Source organism: Erinaceus europaeus, chromosome 3 (genome assembly GCF_950295315.1).
Source record: "Erinaceus europaeus chromosome 3, mEriEur2.1, whole genome shotgun sequence".
In the NCBI taxonomy this organism is placed as follows: Eukaryota; Metazoa; Chordata; class Mammalia; order Eulipotyphla; family Erinaceidae; genus Erinaceus; species Erinaceus europaeus.
In genome coordinates this window covers 58,569,528-58,581,559 of record NC_080164.1, presented here as the reverse complement: position 1 = coordinate 58,581,559, position 12,032 = coordinate 58,569,528, and the positions used below count along the sequence as shown (strand labels likewise).

General features: G+C 37.4%; 1 long non-coding RNA gene across 1 annotated transcript in view; it reads left to right on the top strand.

The window, feature by feature from the left end:
• The window catches only part of LOC132537666 (uncharacterized), a 315,011-nt gene that overhangs the window by 267,792 nt on the left and 35,187 nt on the right, over positions 1 to 12,032 (top strand). The window contains exon 2 of the long non-coding RNA XR_009549130.1: positions 2,593 to 2,738. This is a non-coding gene — a long non-coding RNA (uncharacterized LOC132537666). The remainder of the gene's footprint in view (positions 1 to 2,592; positions 2,739 to 12,032) is intronic.

Below are 12,032 nucleotides of genomic sequence, written 5' to 3'. Positions count from 1 at the left end.
TGCTACTATGCTATGTCCCACCCTCTGGCTTTGCATTTAAAAAAGAAAGTGCAGGAGGGAGGAGAAAAGAGGTAAAGTCAAGGAGTTTTATTCTTCAGTTCTTTGTGTTCAAGAACTCTTATTGCTATAGTTTATCTGTTGCCAAATGACCTGTATTTCTTTGACGGACACTTACCAGATGTTTTCATTCTTATGTGTAATATATAGAACTGAAACACATGAACTTGTAAAAAAAAGTATAGTCAACTGTTCTTAAAACATTGTGAAATGATATTGGTTATCTTGAGGGAGCAGAGGAGGAGGCACAGAATTGTGGTAGTGGTTGTAATGTGGAACTACCCTTACAATTCTCTGATCTTGTAAACCATTATTAAATTACTAATAAAAATAAAACTTAAAAAGTCTATTTGCTTTAAGCTTTGTCATAAGTCTTCTCCCTTAAGAGTTTGGACTGAAGTCTTTTTTTACTTTTCAAGAAACACTTTGACAAACAGCTTTTCTAAAATCTGTGGTTCCAATGTGCATAGACCTAGATCTTTCTTGTTTTGGCTTCTTGAACTCTGAAATAACACAGCCACTTTAAAAACATCTAATGTCCCAATACTCCAAGATCTTCAATTTTTATGACATTTAAATGCCAAATTTATTTTCAAAATTGATTTCTTGCTACCAAAAATATACTAGTCTTGTCTCTGGGTAGAATGCAAATGTTTTATTCCCATTACATGTTTGTTTGATGTTATTATAACTTGCCACGTGCTGAATGCCATATATGTATTTGTTAACACGATGCCAACACTTTCAAATATAATTTATTTCAGTTAGAAAGTACTTTATTGACATGTCTATGGTCTTAGTATTTAATAAAATAAAAGTAAAAAAAATAAGACTTATTTCACTTCATATTATTATATGACTATGAAGAAAAGCCAGAAAGCAAATAACAAATATAAGTGAGCTAATAAAGCATTTTTTACACATTCAGTTAATGATGTGTTTTTAAAAATATTGTATTTATTTATTTATTTATTATCTATTGGATAGAGACTGTGAGAAGTCAAGAAGGAAAGAGAGGTAGAGAGGGAGAAAGACATCTGCAGCACTACTTCACCACTTGTGAAAAATTTCCTTCTTCAGGTGAGGTCCAGGGGCTTGAACCTTTGTGCATTGTAGTATGTGCATTTCCTCATGGCTGAATGCTTGCTCTGAATGTTTGAAAACAATGACTAGAGATAAGTGGGAAAAAAAGTCACACCTTAGGATTAAAATTTAGTGTTCAAATCAGTGATTTTTCCCATTGTACCTTCTGCAGTCCCTTAGGTGCAATGGGGTAAGGACTGTGGAATGTAAGAAAACTTATTTTCAGTGCTTTAGGCTTCTAGTCCCCATAGTCCCCAAGACACTAGTTCCTTTTATTTACATAAAAATGTATTTTTAACTATATTTTTAAAAATATTTATTCCCTTTTGTTGCCCTTGTTTTACTATTGTAGTTATTATTATTGTTGTTGATGTCATCATTGTTGGATAGGACAGAGAGAAATGGAGAGAGAAGTGGAAGACAAAGAGGGGGAAGAAAGATAGACACCTGCAGACCTGCTTCACTGTTTGTGAAGCAACTCCCCTGCAAGTGGGGAGCCAGGAGCTCAAACAGGCATCATTGTGCCGGTCCTTGCACTTTGTGCCACCTGTGCTTAACCCACTGCGCTACCGCCTGACTCCCAAAAATGTATTTTAATGAGAGAAAGACACACTTGTATAGATAGATAATAGGTAGATGATAGATAGATCAGAATATAACTTTACTCTGATTTATAGTGGTGTCAGGGATTGAACCTGAGACCTGAGAGCCTCAGGCATAACTCCTTTGCATAACTATTATGTTTCCCAGGCCCTATTTTTGTTTTCTGAAAGGGGTGTTTTATTGTTCTTATTCAACTTCATTAAGAAGATGTTGGTTAACATGATTTTGTTGTCACAAGGGCACATTTCCACATCCTCCCAATATAAGTGTGAGTGCATTTCACCTGTAACCATCTCATCATCTTATTCCACCATCAGGACCTAGATCCCCAGCCTCCTCTTAGTGTTCCATTCTTTCCTTTTCTGGATTGGATCCTCTAATCTACTGTGATAACCTATAGTTCACTGGGGATTCATCCTGTATTGCCTTTTTTTTTTTTTTTTACTTAGAACCCACCTATGCTCATCTGATATTCATTTCTCTTTTGATCAGCACAATTCCCTGCAAATGTTGTAGCTCATAGCTATGACACTTTCCACTGTGTATATATGCCACAACTTCTTTAGCCATTTATCTACTGTTGAATACTTGGGTTGTTTCCAATTTTGGCTATTATAAATAACGCTGCCAAGAACATGGGTGTGTATAGACCTTTTGGATGGGTTTTTCTGTGTTCTTTGGATAGATGCTTAGGAGATTTGCTAGGTTATATCATAGGCTACTTTTTAAATTAATTTATGTTTTAATTGCTAACAGAGTTATTGTCAGGGTTCAGTTTCTGCGTGGTGACTCCATTGATCCTGGAAGCCATCATTTTTCTTAATTTTTTCCTTTATTTTTATTTTACAGGACAAAGAGAAATAGAGAGAGAAGTGAAAGAGAGAGGGATTGAGAACAAGAGGTACCTGTACCACTGCCTCACTGTACATGAAATTTCCTTTCTTCTTGAACATGGGATCAGAAGCTTGAACATGGATCCTCACACATGATAACAGGTACATTTTACCTAGTGCACTACTCCTTGGCCTCCAGTAGGCTGATTTTTTAATTGTTAATAATTTATTTATAAAATAAAAAATATTGACAAGACCATAGGATAAGAGGGCTAAAGTTTCACACAAATTCCATGACCAGAGTTCTGTATCCCATTCTCTCCCTTGAAAGCTTTCCTATTCTTTATCCCTCTGGGAGCATGGACCTAGGGTCATTAGGGGTACAGAAGGTGGAAGGTCTGGCTTCTGTAATTGCTTCCCCACTGAACATGGGCATTGTTAGGTTGATCTATACTCCCAGCCTGCCCCTATCTTTTCTTAGTGGGGCAGGGTTCTGGAGAGGTGGGGGTCCAGGGTACACTGGTGAGATCCTCTGTTTGGGGAAGTCAGGGTGGCATCATGGTAGCATCTGCAACTTGGTGGCTGAAAAAGCATTAAGATATAAAGCAGAACAAATTGTTTAATAGTCAGGAACCTAAAGGCAAGAACATAGCAGATGCATTTGGGGTCTCCAATTTGGGAAAAGATTGTTAAGTATTTTAGGCATATTCCAAAGGGCCCATAACTTTACTAATTTTTGCCTGAGCACAGCAACTAACATGCAGATGGACCAAAGGTATTGTCTGGGGAGATGGTATCATAGTTGGAAATAGGACTAGAAAGCTGGATTAGGAAAGAGAGAGTAGCTCTCAAATATGGGAAAAGTATATAAATATCATTTTATGGTGTCTATTTTTAGGTCTTTCTATTTGCTTGCCATTTTGAGTCACTGCAAACTATTGTGCACTTTTGCTTAAAGTTGTCTATTTTCCCCTAACTTAAAGGTACATGTGCACATGTGTTCTCTCTCATGGGCCTGATCTTTATTTAGGTTCTGTGGCTTAGTTAGGAGGTCCTCCACCCAATATGGAATTGAGGAGTTCTATGAGCTAGGAATGGTCTCACCAGAGTGCTGGAGCTGAAGGGTTGTCCTGGTGTCTCTGGACAAAATCTGAAGTGAAACATGTCGAGGTGGTGTTGGTTGTATTGATCTGGTTGAGCTCAGCAGATACAGTATCAAATGGTATGGACTGAGTGAAATGTGGAGGAAGACAAGCATGCCCCAGAGGTTCCACGACTGGGAGACTTGGGTTTTATAGAGAATGGGGAAGGACCTGTTGTCTTGGAGTTAAAGAAGGTAATAGTTATTATTGTAACCAAGTTATTAGGGAATTTGGTTTACTTTGAAAAGTCCATGGTTAGGATTTGCTGTATCATATGACACCTTACCATGATTTATGCCATTTAATGCTATTTACATATTAGCTGTATCTTATACAGTGAGACAAACAGTTGCTTTTGGTCTCCCTGTTCTAAGACTATAGGTGATTTAATATTTCAATTAAATCGTCATTATTATAAATGTATTAAAAATTGAGATCACTGTTAAAATTCAATCAGGATATTGATTTGAAACCTTAAGTCCTTAGACTGAAGGAACATATACTCAGAACTAGGGTTTATGCATAAAGAAGCTTGAGAATTTCAATCTATTTTTCCCCTTATGTATTCATTAAAAAGTGATTTATAAGATTATAAGTTAATAGGCATGTATATTAACTCCATTCCCACTACCAAAGGTCTGTGTTCCCACCCCCACCCATTTTTAGTGAAACTGAAAAATCTATCTTCTCCCCCCTACCCAGAGTTTTTTACTTTGGTGAAATACTCCAAACTCAGTCAAATTCTTTGTTTTTTCCCTGTCCTTTTTTCTCAATTTCTGCTTATCAGTGGGATCATCCCACACTTGTCTTTCTCTTTCTGGCTTACCTCACTTTACATAATTCCTTCTAGCTCCATCCAAGATGGGTCAGAGAAGGTGGGTTCATTATTCTTAATAGGTGAGTAGTATTCCATTGAATATATGTACCACAACTTTCTCAACTATTCATTTGTTGCTGGGCACCTGGGTTGTTTCCAGGTTTGGGAGGTTATGAATTGTGCTGCTATGAACATAGGTATACACATATATTTTTGGATGGTTGTGATTGTGTCCTTAGGATATATCTCTAGGAGAGTAATTACTGGGTCTTAAGGAAGGTCCATTTCAAGCCTTTTGAGCCTTTTGACTGCTCTCCACAGAGGTTGGACCAATTTATATTCCCACCTGCTGTGTAAGAGGGTTCCTTTGTCCCCACAGCCTCTCCAGCATTTGTTACTACTGCCATTTTTGATGAATGACATTCTCACAAGGGTGAGGTGATATATCATTGATGTTTTTATTTTTATTTCTCTGACAATCAGTGACCTGGAGCAATTCTTCATATGTCTGTTGGCCTTTTGTACCCTCTTTTGTAGTGAATATTCTATTCATATCCTCTCCCCATTTTTGGATTGGACCGTTTGCTTTTTTGATGCTGAGTTTGGTGAGCTCTATTTATTTTGGTTACTAGTCTCTTATCTGATATATGGCATGTAAAGATCTTCACCCATTATGTGAGGGGTCTCTTTATTTGGGTGATGGTTTCTTTTGCTATGCAGAAGCTTTTCAATTTGATGTAGTCTCATTGATTTGTTTTTGTTTTAGTCTTTCTTGCAATTGGGTTTGTATTGTGGAAGATGTTCTTGAGGTCTAGGTGGGATAGTGTTCCACCAATACTTAGTTTTCCTCTAAGCATTTGATAGTTTCTGGTCTAACGTCCAGGTCCTTGATCCATTTGGAGTTGGCTTTTGTTTCTGGTGAGATAAAGTGGTTCAGTTTCATTCTTTTGCACTTTTTATCCCAGTTTTCACAGCACCATTTATTGAAGAGATCCTCCTTCCCCCTTTTAATATTTTGGACCCCCTTATCAAAAATTAGGTGTCGATAGGCATGGGGGTTTGTCTCTGGACATTCAATTCTGTTCCACTGGTCTGTCTATATGTTTTTGTTCCCGTACCAGGCTGTTTCGGTTTTGATGGCTTCATAATATAGTTTGAGATTCGGGAATCTGATGCCTCTATTTCTACTAGTAGGTTAATTTTTAATGTTTTCAGTAATCTCCAAATTGTTTGCCATAAATACTCACTAATTTGCATGCTTTGCATGTATTGGCATTTTGAAATTGCTTTACTTGAAACAACTGTTCCAGAACTACACGTGTATTTTTTTGTTATTATTTAATTATTTATTTAAGAAAGGAGACATTAACAAAACCGTAGGATAGGAGGGGTACAACTCCACACAATTCCCACCACCAGATCTCCATATCCCATCCCCTCCACTGATAGCTTTCCTATTCTCTATCCCTCTGGGACTATGGACACAGGGTCATCGTGGGTTGCAGAAGGTAGAAAGTCTGGCTTCTGTAATTGCTACACGTGTATTCTAAAGTGAAGCCTATTGCTATGGACAGAGGTGAAAACCTGATAGGAGTTTAAACAGAGACCAAAATGACTATACAAGATCTGTGATCAAGAACAGAGAGGAAGCAGGAAGGCTAGTTAGGTATCCTCTGTATTTATGTATTTATTATTTCAAAGTGAATTGATTGCAAAAGCAAAACAAAACAGAGTGAACTTATTGCTCACTGACTTTGTGTGATGATAGGGCAGATGCGAGGACAATAAGAGTTGAAAGTACAGAGATAGCTTTTTATCTGACAGCTTTATCATAGAGTGGTTCTTGAAGGATGTAGAAGAGAAGGGTAACATCCTTTATTTGCTTTTCTCTTCCTTTTAACTTTTAATTTTGATGCATTTTTAAACAGATAGAAAAATTGCATCTTACTCTTTTTGAAAATATTTAAGTGTTGGCCAGTAAGATAATTCATCTGTGAGGATGACTACTTTCCCATATGTGTGACCCAGGTTTCAGCCTGGCCCCAACTTGGGGGAAGTATCTTTCCTTCTTTCCTTCCTTTTGTCCCTCTATCTCTTTCTTTCTATCTTAAAAAAAGTGGCCTGGAAGAGTGAAGCCCCAGAAACAAAAAAAGCAAAAAACCGAAATCATGAGCTGGGAGACAGTTCACTCGATAGAACATCTCCCCTACCAAATTGAAGGTCCTGGGTCTGAGCCCTGTCACAACATGCTCTCATGGAGATTGCCTGGGGAGCTGAATACATGGTGAAGAAGTGCTGAAGTCTCTCTCTCTCTCTCTCTTCTCTTTCTTCCTCCCCTCTTTCTGTCTTTCCCTATCTCTAAAATTGAGAATTTAAATATTGGTAGGAAAGGCTGCTGAACAGCGGTATGTTGCATAGATATTGTAGAGTCTTGAGTTATCCATGATAGTAACTTTTAGAACTTGAATTCACCAGGAGAGAATGACCTTGTTTTTGACTCAACAATCATAGAACTCATGTAAATGTTTGCATAAAAAAATGCCACTGATTTTTGTGCATTGAGTTTGTAGCCTGACACCTTGCTATATTGCTAATAACTTCCAGTAGTTTTCTGCTGGATTTTTTAGGTTTTTCTATGTATACTATTATATCATCTGCAAATAGTGAGAGCTTGACCTCTTCCCTTCCAATCTGTATTCCTTTGATTTCTTTCTCTTGCCTGATTGCTATGGCAAGAACTTCCAATACTACATTTAAGAGTAATGGTGATAATGCACAGCCCTGTCTAGTCCCCAATCTGAGGGGGAATGCTTTCAGCTTCTGTCCATTGAGTATGATGTTGGCTATAGGTATACTATAGATGGACTCCACTATCTTGAGCAACTTCCCATCTATTACCATTTTTTGTAGTGTTTTGAGCATGAATGGGTATAGGATTTTGTCAAGGCTTTCTCTGCATCTATTGAGATAATCATGTGGTTTTTGGCTTTGCTTTTATTGATGTGGTGAAAGACACTGATTGACTTATGTATGTTGAACCAGCCTTGCATTCCTGGAATAAATCCCACTTGGTCGTGATGAACAATCTTTTCGATATACTGTTGTATCCAGTTGGCCAGGATTTTGTTTAATATTTTGGCATCTATGTTCATCCGATATACTGGTCTGTAGCTTTCCTTTTTTGTTTTGTCCCTATCTGCTTTTGGTATCAGGGTGATGTTGGCTTCATAGAAGGTGGAAGAGAGTGTTCCTTTTTCTTTGATCTTGTGGAAGAGCTCTAGAAGTATAGGTATTAACTGTTTCCTGAAGGTTTTGTAGAATTCATTTTTTAAAACACTTTCTTTTTTAAATATTTTATTTATTTATTTTCTCTTTTGTTGTACTTATTGTTTTTCATTGTTGTTGTTGTTATTATTATTGATGTTGTTGTTGTTAGATAGGACACAGAGAAATGGAGAGAGGAGGGGAAGACAGACAGAGAGGGAGAGAGAAAGACACCTGCAGACCTTCTTCACTGCCTGTGAAGCGACTCCCCTGCAGATGGGGAGCCAGGGTCTTGAACCAGGGTCTCTACTGGTCCTTGTGCTTTGTACCACATGTGCTTAACCTGCTGTTGTAGAATTCATTTGTAAAGGCATCTGGCCCAGGACTTTTGTTGTTGGGAAGATTCTTAATAAATGTTTCAATTTCTTATTCTGTGATTGGTGCATTTAGGTTTTGTAGTTCTTCTTGGTCCAGTTTTGGAAGGGCATATGTTTCTAGGAATTCTTCCATTTCTCCCAGATTCTCTAGCTTGGTGGCGTATAGCTCTTTGTAGAAGTTTCGCATGATTTTCTGGATTTCTGTGGTGTCAGTTGTAATCACTTCTCTATTGTTTACAATTCTATTTATTTGAGTCTTCTTCTTATTTATTTATTTATTTATTTATTTATTCCTTTTTGGTGACCTTGTTGTAGTTAATATTGTTGTTATTGATATCGTCGTTGTTGGATAGGACAGAGAGAAATGGAGAGAGGAGGGGAAGACAGAGAGGAGGAGAGAAAGATAGACACCTGCAGACCTGCTTCACTGCCTGTGAAATGACTCTTCTGCAGGTGGGGAGCCGGGGGCATGAACCAGGACCATTCCACCAGTCCTTGTGCTTTGCGCTATGCTACCAACTGACTTTTTTTTTTTTTTTTTTTAGTGAATCTGGCTAGGGGCTTGTCAATCTTGTTTAATTTTTTCAAAGAACGAACATTTGGCTTTATTGATCTTTTGTATGCTTCTCTTATTTTCTATGTTATTTATTTCTGTTCTAATTTTAGTGATTTCCATCCCTCTGGTTGTTTTAGGGTTCCTCTGTTCCTCTTCCTCTAAATCCTTAAGGCATGCAGTAAGGTCTTTTATTTGAGCTTTTTCTTGTTCTCTAATGTGTGATTGTATGGCTATGAGTTTCCCTCTCAGTACTGCTTTAGTTGTGTCCCAAATATTTTGATAGTTTGTGTCTTCATTTTCATTTGTTTCCAGGAACATTTGAATTTCTTGCATGAGTGCCTCTCTGACCCAGTGGTTCTTAAGCAGCATGTTGTTGAGTTTCCAAATTCTGTGACTTTTAGTTATTTTCTGTTTGTTGTTGAATGTTAGCTGTGGTCTGAGAAGATACTTGGGATGATTTCAGTGCTCTTGAATTTGTTGATAATGTCTTTGTGGTCTATCCTTGAGGATGAGCTGTGTGAATTTGCATAGAATGTGTATTCCGGTTTTTTTTTTTTTGGTGAAGATCTCTGAAAATGTCCAGGAGGTCTAGTCTGTCCATCTCTTCATTTAATTCTCTTGTTTCTTTGTTGATTCTCTGCTTCATTGATCTAAGTGTGAGAGTGGGGTGTTGATATCTCCCACTATTATTGTATTACCTTTGATGTTTTTTGTAGTTCTTTCAGTAGGAGTTTGATGTATTTAGATGGTCCCTCACTGGGAGCATAGTTGTTAATAATTGTCAAATATTCTTGGTTGATTGATCCTCTAATCATTATGTAATGACCTTGCCTATCTTTTATTACTTTATTTAATTTAGAGTCTATTGTGTCAGAGATGAGAAGGCTGTTCCTGCCTTTTTTTGTGGTCCATCAGCCTGTATGATAGTTTTCCATCCTTTCACTTTAAGTCTGTGTTTGTCTTGTTGGGTCAGGTGGGATTCTTACATGCAGCATATGGTTGGGTTGTGTTTGACAGTTTGACTTCTTTTCTTCCAATTTGAATTTCTTTCATTCTTTGCTCTTGCCTAATGATATGGCAGGAACCTCCAACATTTCTTCTCTTATTATCTGTATCCCTTTAATTCATTTTCTTACCTAATATCTATGGCTGGAATTCCAACACTATGTTGAATTGTTAGTGGGTACCCCTATCTAGTACCTATGTTTATCAAAGCTATTGTTCTTTAGTTTTCTCTTTTTATTTGATCTCTGTCTATTTTTGGTATCAGGTGATTTTAGAATCATAGAAGGCAGAGGGATATATTTCTATGTCTTTGATACTTGGAAGAACTAAGAAAAAAATATATGGTTGGGTATTAGCTCTCCCTTAAATGTTTTGACAAACCCTTGGCCAGATTCACTAAAAACAAAAGAGAAGACTCAAACATAGGATTTTAAATGAGAAAAAAAAGATATCACACTATACAGTTCAAAAATCCATGTGAAGTTTCTATGAACAACTATATGCCATGAAGCTAAAGAACTTGGAAGAGATGGAAAATTCCTAAAAGCATATATCCCTCCAAAAAATGAGCAAAGAGGAGCTAGGTAGCATTAATAGACCAATCACAGCCAACGAAATAGAAGTTGCCATCAAGAGCCTTCCCAACTCTAAAAGTCCAAACTCAGGTGGTCTTTATTTATTTATTTATTTATTTACCTATTTATTTAAGGAGACATTAACAAAACCATAGGATAGGAGGGGTACAACTCCACACAATTCCCACCACCCGATCTCCATATCCCATCCCCTCCCTGATAGCTCATACAAGTCTCACTGTAGATTCAGAAAACCGAGATGCAGGAGAGCTAGTATTCAAACCAGGAATGTTCAGACCCTAAAGACCTTGCTCTTAAAGCCTAATGTCATATTGTCTCCTGAGGTTTCAAATCCAGGCTCAGAGCAGAGGTTTGATCAGAAACTTCTCTGGGAAAGGCTCTTGGGTACTTGACAATATCAGACAGTTATTTCAGTTCCAGACTTTCACAGCCCTGTCCCTTGGGCGTGTCCTGTGGCACTGCACTCTCAATGAGGAATAGTTCTGCTGATGGTAACTGAGATAGGAAAGTCTGAGTCTGACTTAGAAATTTTCCTCTCAAGTGAAGGCAGCCTATAAAAGGGCAGTTCAGGCCATTCAGCCTGACTTACTGGAGCTGTGAGGAGCCTGATTTCTTTTGATGTTTATGTTCTGCTATCTCTAGCATCAGTTAGTAGAGATGATGACTAAATCTCCCTCCATCTGTCATAGCCAGGTAGGCAAGAAGAAAGAGAGAAGGTGGGGGAGGGGGCAGCATTTCTCTGTATACTTATTTAAGAACTTTCCTTAGTAGCTTCTTGTTGATCAAAACCTGATTATGCAAATTCTAGCTGCAAAGGAGGTTCAGAAATACAGTCTATTAACTGAATACATTGATGCTTTCCTCTTTTTTTTTCCTTTCTACCTTCCCCCTGAATTTAGTTATTTCAAAGGAAAAGTTAAAAACTTAAATGAATGTAAGGTTTTCATAATAAAATAAGGGGAGAATAGATAGTAACTGGGTAAATCATCCTGTCTGGCACATTTTCTGCCACGAAGGTCTCTCAGTTTATTTCTGGTTCAACTGGTATCCAATAAAATCTTCTATTCCAACTCAAGTGCTTCAAAGATTTATTGAATTGTTAAGACTAGTAAGACACTCTGTTTTCCAGTCTTGCTCAAGGAATTTATAGTAATTCTTTTTCATTCTAGGTCTGAAGAGTTGGAATCTGCTTAGAAATATTATTGTTTATATTTGTAAAAAAAAAAATCTGTGACCACAGTGATTAAAATAGCACAGATATACAAAGTTTGTCCTCATCACATGAATAAAAAAGAATCAAAAGTTAAAGAGATTAACAACTTCTGTATAAAGTTGTGATTAGGGGGCCAGGCGGTGGCACACCTGGTTAAGCGCACACACTATAGTGCACAAGGATCTGGGTTCAAGCCCCTGACCCCCACCGGCAGGGGGAAAGCTTCATTAAGTGTTGACACAGTACTGCAGGTCTCTCTGTCTCCCTCCCTCTCTACCTCCCCCTTCCCTCTCATCTTCTCTCTGTCTCTATCCAATAATAAATAAAAGTAAAAATTAGGGAAAAAGTTGAGATTAGGACTGTGATCAATGACAGTCCATCAGTGACTTAATCATTGTTTTTTTTTTCTTTTTCTTTTTTTTGTTTTTTTAATATTTATTTATTTATTCCCTTTTGTTGCCCTTGTTATTTTTTTTAATTGTTGTA